The sequence below is a fragment of the Helianthus annuus genome, chromosome 14 (assembly GCF_002127325.2).
Source record: "Helianthus annuus cultivar XRQ/B chromosome 14, HanXRQr2.0-SUNRISE, whole genome shotgun sequence".
NCBI classification, from domain to species: domain Eukaryota; kingdom Viridiplantae; phylum Streptophyta; class Magnoliopsida; order Asterales; family Asteraceae; genus Helianthus; species Helianthus annuus.
The window spans coordinates 48920254-48927880 of NC_035446.2; positions in this window are offsets into that span (position 1 = coordinate 48920254).

Below are 7627 nucleotides of genomic sequence, written 5' to 3' on the forward strand. Positions count from 1 at the left end.
CAACATAATACCTTTAGTCACGAATCGAATGAACCGCAACTCTTGATGTTCTGTATTTGTAGGTGTATTGTGACTGTCAACTGTATTATTAGCAGATGGACCAATAATGTCAGCATCAGATGTATGAGGAGGATTATCAGAGAATGTATGAGGAGGAACATCATATGTGTGAGAATCGACAAAGATACAATCGGACAAATTCTCAAACTCTCAACCTACTGGATTATCAACACGATAATCCGTTCACTAGAACACCGAATCTCACACTAGACCTCTGATTCAAGATGAATCAGTGATACACAAATGAAACCCTAGGTATTTTTCTAGAGAGAGAAATCAGAGACACTCAAAATATCTTCATGATAATCATTTTTTCTGAAATACGTTTGAACCCCTTTTATTTAGATGACCAACAGTCCAGCACTTTCAATTGAGAGAAAAAAGCGACTCCTAAAGTCCACTCCTGAATGTATGAGGAGAAACATCATATGTGTGAGAATCGACACATGATGAATCAGAGGATGCCAGTGACGAATCAGAGGATGCCAGTAGGAGGTTTGAATCAGAGGATGCCAGTGACGAATCAGAGGATGCCAGTAGAAGGTTTAAATGGTGGGTCGTCGTTGTGAATGCCGCTGGAAACACCGTGACCGGATGCCGCCGCCGTGAACTCCGGTGAGTTACTTGAACGCTGTCGGCCGCTGTCGTAAACGTATACCATATTCTAAACCAATGAATGAAACATGAATGAAACCCTAATAAGTAAAACTGTGAACAGAGTTGTGAAACAGGGGGCGTGTGTTTATAATAAATATCACATAATTACAATTTTGCCATGTGTTCACACTGGTTCTCGCAGTTCTCGCAATAAAGGGTGGTTCCTAACGGATCCTTATTCTATATATATATATATATATATATATATATATATATGGTGTGTGTGTGTTTTGTTGTTAGATTAATTACTAAAGTGCAAGTGTTGTTTGATTTTAAATTGAATTGAATGGGTTTGGTGTAAAGTCAGCACAATAACATCTCCTCCTCCTGCTGCTGCAAATTAACAAGATGGAATCAATGTTTGGCGGTGGGCAAGTAGTTATGGTGATTTGGAGGCAAATGAAGGCGCCATTAGTGGTGCCATTTTTGAGAATGATGATGTACGTATGCGGTGGTGGACTCAGGAATTTTTTTTGGGGTGCGGAATATTTTCAAAGATTTTAGGCCCCTAGCTGTATAAAAATATCGGTTCATAGTGGGTCGGGTCGGATCATGCAAGACAAAAGAACATCAAGCTAAAATTTATAAATCATCAAAAACACGTCAAACGTCATTACAAATTACAAACGTATTTAAAATTGTGCCCTACAGGTTTTCTTTTATTTTTTTGAAATATATCCAAAATATCATCTAAAGATACTAAACACGTCATAAATTCATTACATTCTTACTCATTGTTCCTTTTTTTGGACGGTTAATTTCTTTAATCCCATGTCAATGGACCACCACCCCATTGGTTCATATAATTTGCTCCATAAGTTCATAAAACAACACTAAACACTTAAACAAAATAAACAATCATGTTCAACCATAGTCCATAACTTTCAATTATATTTTTAAACATTCAAGCCCTAATATTAAATGTTGATTACTTGTAACTAATACTTTAAACAAACAAAACTATAAATAAAACAACAAAATCATTTAACTACAAGTCTAGAACAACAAAAAAATCAAAAAAAAAAAAAAAAAGATTAAACCCTTACACATCTATATCTTCTTCTAATCATCACATAAAATAAAATAAATAAATAAATAAATAAACTATACTAGTTCTATATTGGAATTCTGACGTAATATGGGTCGGTCCAACCGGAATTTTGGTTTTTCCGGTAAAAAAAGCCACCAGGTCGTGAGTAGTGGCGTCAAGTCGCTGAGAGTTTTTTTTTTTTTTTTGGGGGGGGGGATTTGGAAATGGAATGGGTGGATGGGTTTGGGTTATTCTATTTAGTTCAAATTTCTTTAGATTGGGTTTGGGCTTGTGTTAATAAAAATTGATTGCAGATTGGGCTTTGATTGGATTAAATAATTAAGTGAATAAGTGGTTAATAATTATTTTTTTCTAAGTGGGGCGGTTGAAAATTTTCAAGGGGTGCGGGTGAAAAATTCCAACGGGTGCGGTCAGGATTTCCAGGGAAAAATAACACTAAAAAATATTTTTTCATGGGGTGTGCCCGCCCACCCGTGACTTAGGGTGGGTACGCCCGTATACGTATGTCTGGGGATGTCGATAATGTTGTTCTTAGAGAGGGTTTACATGGCCTTGGTCATCATCTTCATCAAGTTGTTTGGAAAGAGGCACTGTTACAAATGGGAGTCCTTCAAAGACGATGTTGAGTTGGGTAACTCTGCTTACCCTCTTGTTCTTGTTCTTGTTCTTGTTCAGATTCCCATGTTCAACGAAAAAGAGGTCCATCCATCTGCTTATTATTATTATTATTAACTAGGTTATTACCCGGGATTGCTTCCCGGGCTCAGGAAACTTAGTTATATCAATTATTATTTGTTATTAATACGACCTCATTACATCAAGCATCTCATTGGATTCAACAACAATGTCTTCACATCACCGGATTAGATCATAAACCCATATTAGAGGTCAAACAAAAGCACAACAGGACCACATGAATAACATCATTTCCACTTTTACTTAAATTCACTTACGTGATCGGGTGATTTGGGATTTTGTAAAAATGTTTATTCTTGTACTTCTTAAAAAAATTACATGCAAGAATCTAAGCTGACGTCACCATGAAAGTGACATCTAACAAACTAACAAACTCTAACCACTGATCTATAACAACTGACACTATAGACACTGATTATGTTCTAACCACTGATACATAAACACTGATTCTACATTCCACTGTTGTAATCTAACCATTGATGTTGAGCATCAGTGCTTTCTTCAAAGGATGATCAGACCTTGAATGGGCAGTGCTTTGATCTTCAACAGTGCTTGGATCCCATCAATAGTTTGAGCTTTAATCTTTATGCTTCATCAGTGCTTTGACTTAACAGTTGTTTACAGGATCAGCAGTTGTTGAGAAGGGCAGTACTTGGAGTATATCAGATTTTGGAGCCACTGTCAAGGGGAAAGATTGAATACAAATATCTGCTTATTCTGGATCCACTGCTCTGATCCAGTTTTGGCTTTAATCAACTATTCCTCTGTAGGGTTCAATCCCAACAATCTCCCCCTGGATCAGATGATGCCAAAACCCTTCATTATTGTGTATCTTTATTGTCTCATCAATAATTCCCTGACTTGCCCTTTGAATTGTAATTCAAAGTCCAACGAATCTGTATCATCCTCATCCCTGCACAGTGTAAGATCAAGGAGATCTTGCAGATCTTCAACACCCAAGCCCAGTGCTTGTTCCCTTCATATTTGCTTCACTTCACCACTGGATTTGATCAAAGTCAATACATGGGTCTGTTTGTCAGATTTCCACTTTAGTATTTTGGAATCCAGTGGGTTTCTTGGGAGAGGTTTTATTGATGATGAGTTTGGAGATGGTGGCCTGGTAATGACTAGTTGAGCAGTACTTGTAGTTTGTGTCAATTCAATCTTTTCTGTTATCATCTGCTTAAGGCCTATTTTTACAAGGTAAACCCCTGCTGCTTTATCTGCTTCTATTTTTGCATCCATCTGCTTTTGTTTTCTTCTTTGATAAAGGATGGAAACAGGTGGAGCAGTGGATCTCCTGATTTGTAGCTTTTGTGGCTTAGCTGGAACCACTGATTCAGGGTAAACATGCTTTTTGAGGAACATTAGGGTTTTTCTTTCTTAGTTCTTCCAGCTTTTCGTAAGATGCCAACACTTTATCTTCTTTCCACCTTGTCATCTGATTCCTTGACCCAAAATCAGCAGTAATGAGTTCTTCTTTCATCCTCTTCAGCTTTAACACCTTATCTGGTACATTTTTCATGTACTTTGACCAAACAGGAGGAGTGTGTTTCACTTTGTCTTTGTTCATCTTTTTTTCTAACTACTCTTTGAGCTCACTAATAGTCCATTCTTTATATTGAGCCTTTTCTGCCTTGTATTTCTTGAAAGCGATGATGTGTTCAATGTAATCTTTTCTCATGCTTTCATCATCTCTTTTAGATAGTTGCTAACAGAGATTTTTTGAAAACCTTTCCAAAGTACTGACCTGAGTGAGCAGGTATTGATAGAATCTTTGAATCTCCTTGTCAGATTTTCCTTCTGTATTTCTTTTGGAGATATCCTCTGCTTGTTGAGCCTTTAACTTCAAATATTCTTCTATGTTATTAGGCCTAGGATATCCTTGAAGAGATGGCAAACTCCTTTTAGCAGGGTCATCTTCAGAGTAGAAGGATTTGATCTCCACTCTAACTGCTGGAAGATCTAATGGATACTGGACACCTGCAGGAGTAATGGCAGTGTTTGGATTAAAGGCTTGTGCTAAAGAGAGTGGAACAGGGTTTGGAATGGTAACAAGTGTCAATGGTTGTGAAGATGTTGGAGGTGGTGAAAAGTCATCATTGAGTATCATCTTTCTCCTTTTGGGTTTAGGAGAGGTTGGTGGTGTTTTGGTGGGTTGAGCGGTGGTGATTTGATTAGTAGATGGCTGACTAATAGTTGTTGAAACAACTTGTATTTCAACCACTGTTGTCATTACAACAGATGATGTGTCATCTGATGTCTTCTACTTTTTGGCAGGAGGTGTTGGTGGTAATGAGGATGTTTTTGGTGGTGATGTGATTTTTGGTGGTGGTGGTAAGGCAGTGGATGTAGTGTGTGTTGAAGTGGTAGTGGTGGCAGTTGTTTGGGTAACAGATGTTGAAACCACTAAAGTACCAATAGCTGTTGGTACAACAGGTGTTTTAACATCTGTTGGTTTGGAAGGTTGATAAGTGGAGCTTTTGGAAGTTTAGGGAGTGTGTTTTGTAGGTCTGGATGGTATGGATTTGGGTTGCATCACTTTTCTAGTGGGCTGTTTTCTTTTAGGCTCAGGATTTTCTCCATCCTTGGGCTCAGAAACACTCTGCTCATCCTTCTCCATAAAAACTCTTTTCTCCTGTTCAAACCTTGCATTATCCTTTGCCTCCATATCCCTTTTTACCCTTGCTTTTGCATCAGCAATGGCATTTGTGGTTACATCAACCTTTTTAGTACCATCTGGCTTAGGGATGTCAGCAAGCATACTTGAATTATCTGGTGCAATGAACAGACCATCTTCATATCCCTTTTTCTTCAACTGCTTCATTTTCTCCCCCTTTTTGGCATCAGCTGGTGGAGGATTATCAACAAATATTATTGTGGGAGGAGCAGTGCCAGTGGTGTTTAGCAAATGGGCCTTGATTGCCTCGATATCTGCCTGGGTATCTTTAAACCTTGCTTCCATAATATTTCTGATCTTTTGAACTTGTATTTCATGTTGCTGATAAGCATATTCCCTTTGTTGTTTAAGCAGAGGTTGAAATAAACTCCAAAACTCAGTGGGAGTAGGAGCAGATGATGGAGCAGATGTTGCAGCTAGTGTAGCAGTGGGTGATGCCTTTTGTGCTTTTAACAACTGTTGTAGCATGTCTTTGATTTCTGCAACAGATGTATATAGTATGTCTACCCTCTCCTTCAATTCTCGGTACATTAAACCATCATCCAACTTAATGGGATCATCTGATTTCCCACTGGCAATGGTTGTATCAGTGGTTACCTTAGGGAATGTATTCCAAAAGTCATCCACTGATGCCCCTTTTTCTTGGTACTAGGGACTTCTTTCTCCTGTAGGGGTAACCAGTTTTAGTGAACCAGTGAATGCTGGAAACACCATGGATCCCAGTGAAGAAATTGCCTTCAAGGGAGTCTGACTGACGAAACTACTGCCCAAGTGTAAACCAGTGGGTTCAACACTTGTAGTAGCTCCTCCACTTGAACTACTGACAGGAAGTACTTGTACTTCCTGCAGTGTAACCTCCTCAGTTGTTGGTGGGTTAGCAATGATTGAGACACCTGACCTAGTCACTTGTTGGGGTATATTCTCATTAACAGGTGTTTGAGAAGAACTGGTTTGTGTCTGGGCTAGATCAAGAGCATCCAACAAAAGTTTTGTTTGTGGGGGAATTTGAGAAGTGAGGATGGGTTTAGAAAGCGAATTTGCCCCGATGGGCTGTGGATGATGGAATCAAGTGATTCCAAAGCATCATAATTTGGTGTCCCTGTTCTTACAACCTGTTCTTTTTTAGAAGAAGCAGGAGGAGTTTGAGGTTCAGGTTGAGATCTTTCTTCCAACTGCTGTGAGGAAGTAGCAGTAGTGGTTTCTGGTGACTTTTGTGTTGTCACTGGCAGTTGCTCTAGGATCTCATCTTCCAGAGTTGCCTTTGTTTTGGGTTTGGGGGGTCTTTTGTGATTTTTTCTGATTTGGTTTTCTGGTGGTTATAGGTGTGGGTTTCACAGCAGTTGTTTTGCTGTTGTGATCACCTTGAGCAGTGGGCTCAGCAGTAGGTACCTGAGGAGCAGTGGTAGCTGCTAAAGTCTGCTCAGGAGCCTCTGCTTGTGTTTTGGACACTTTTGATAGCCTTGTAAATGTTTCAGGTGTAAGGCCATTTATTTGATAAGGTTCACCTTGGATAAGCACATGAGCATTATCTTTTGCAAATTTCTATTGAAAATAAAAGCTTAAGAACCTTGGAAATAGTAAAAATGATTTTTTGTAACATTTTTTACCAAGTCATCAAAGATCTCCCGGGAGTAGTTAAAGTTTTCCCCATGCAGGATAGCATAACCCAGGTCTTGGATCTTCAATGGAATTTCATTGAAAGCAGTGGTCTTATTAGAAACACACATTAAGAGGGTATGAAACAAAAACCTTGTGGCAGGAGGAAAACTGCCTTTTTGCAAAGTGTCTTTTTTTCATTTCCTCAGCATACCCTCTTTCTAAAAAATCTGTTTGATGCTTTATTTTAGGAAAAGAAGTTTTACCTTGAAGATCATCCAGTTCAAAAACTTCTGATAGAGTTTGTGGTGTGATTTTAACTTGCACACCCTTTATCGAGGAATTGATGGCTATGGGCGTTTTATCTTGAGATTCAAGTGTCGCATTTTTCCAAAATTATCTTTGAGTTGCCAGGTAAACCGGAGCATCACAAGTCAACAAAGTTTTGTACTTTAAAGACGACAGAGCATCAATGACGGAATTGAAGGTTTCGGTGTGACTGGGTTTTTCAAGTAGACCCAAGTAGTTATGTGGGGATTTGAGTAGGAGAGACATGGTGATTTGAGTATGATTGCGAGAGGAAGAAGACGATGAAGAGGATGAGTGATTTTGAGAGAAATGGATGATAACTGCTTTGAGAAAGGAATTTTGAATTCGATTCGACAGTAAAAACCTTGTTTGGGGGTTTTGATCAGGGTTTTATAGGGGGGAAAAGTGAATGCTGACGTGGCAGCGGTTACAAAAAGATCTGACCGCAATGTACTGTCCACGTGCCAACCTCTGATGATAATGGAGGACAGTTGGTAGGAAACCACTGATGGAACAATATCAGTGGTTTGCAACGATTACAAATGAGAACAGTGACTGACTTTAAGCTATTAGTGCAT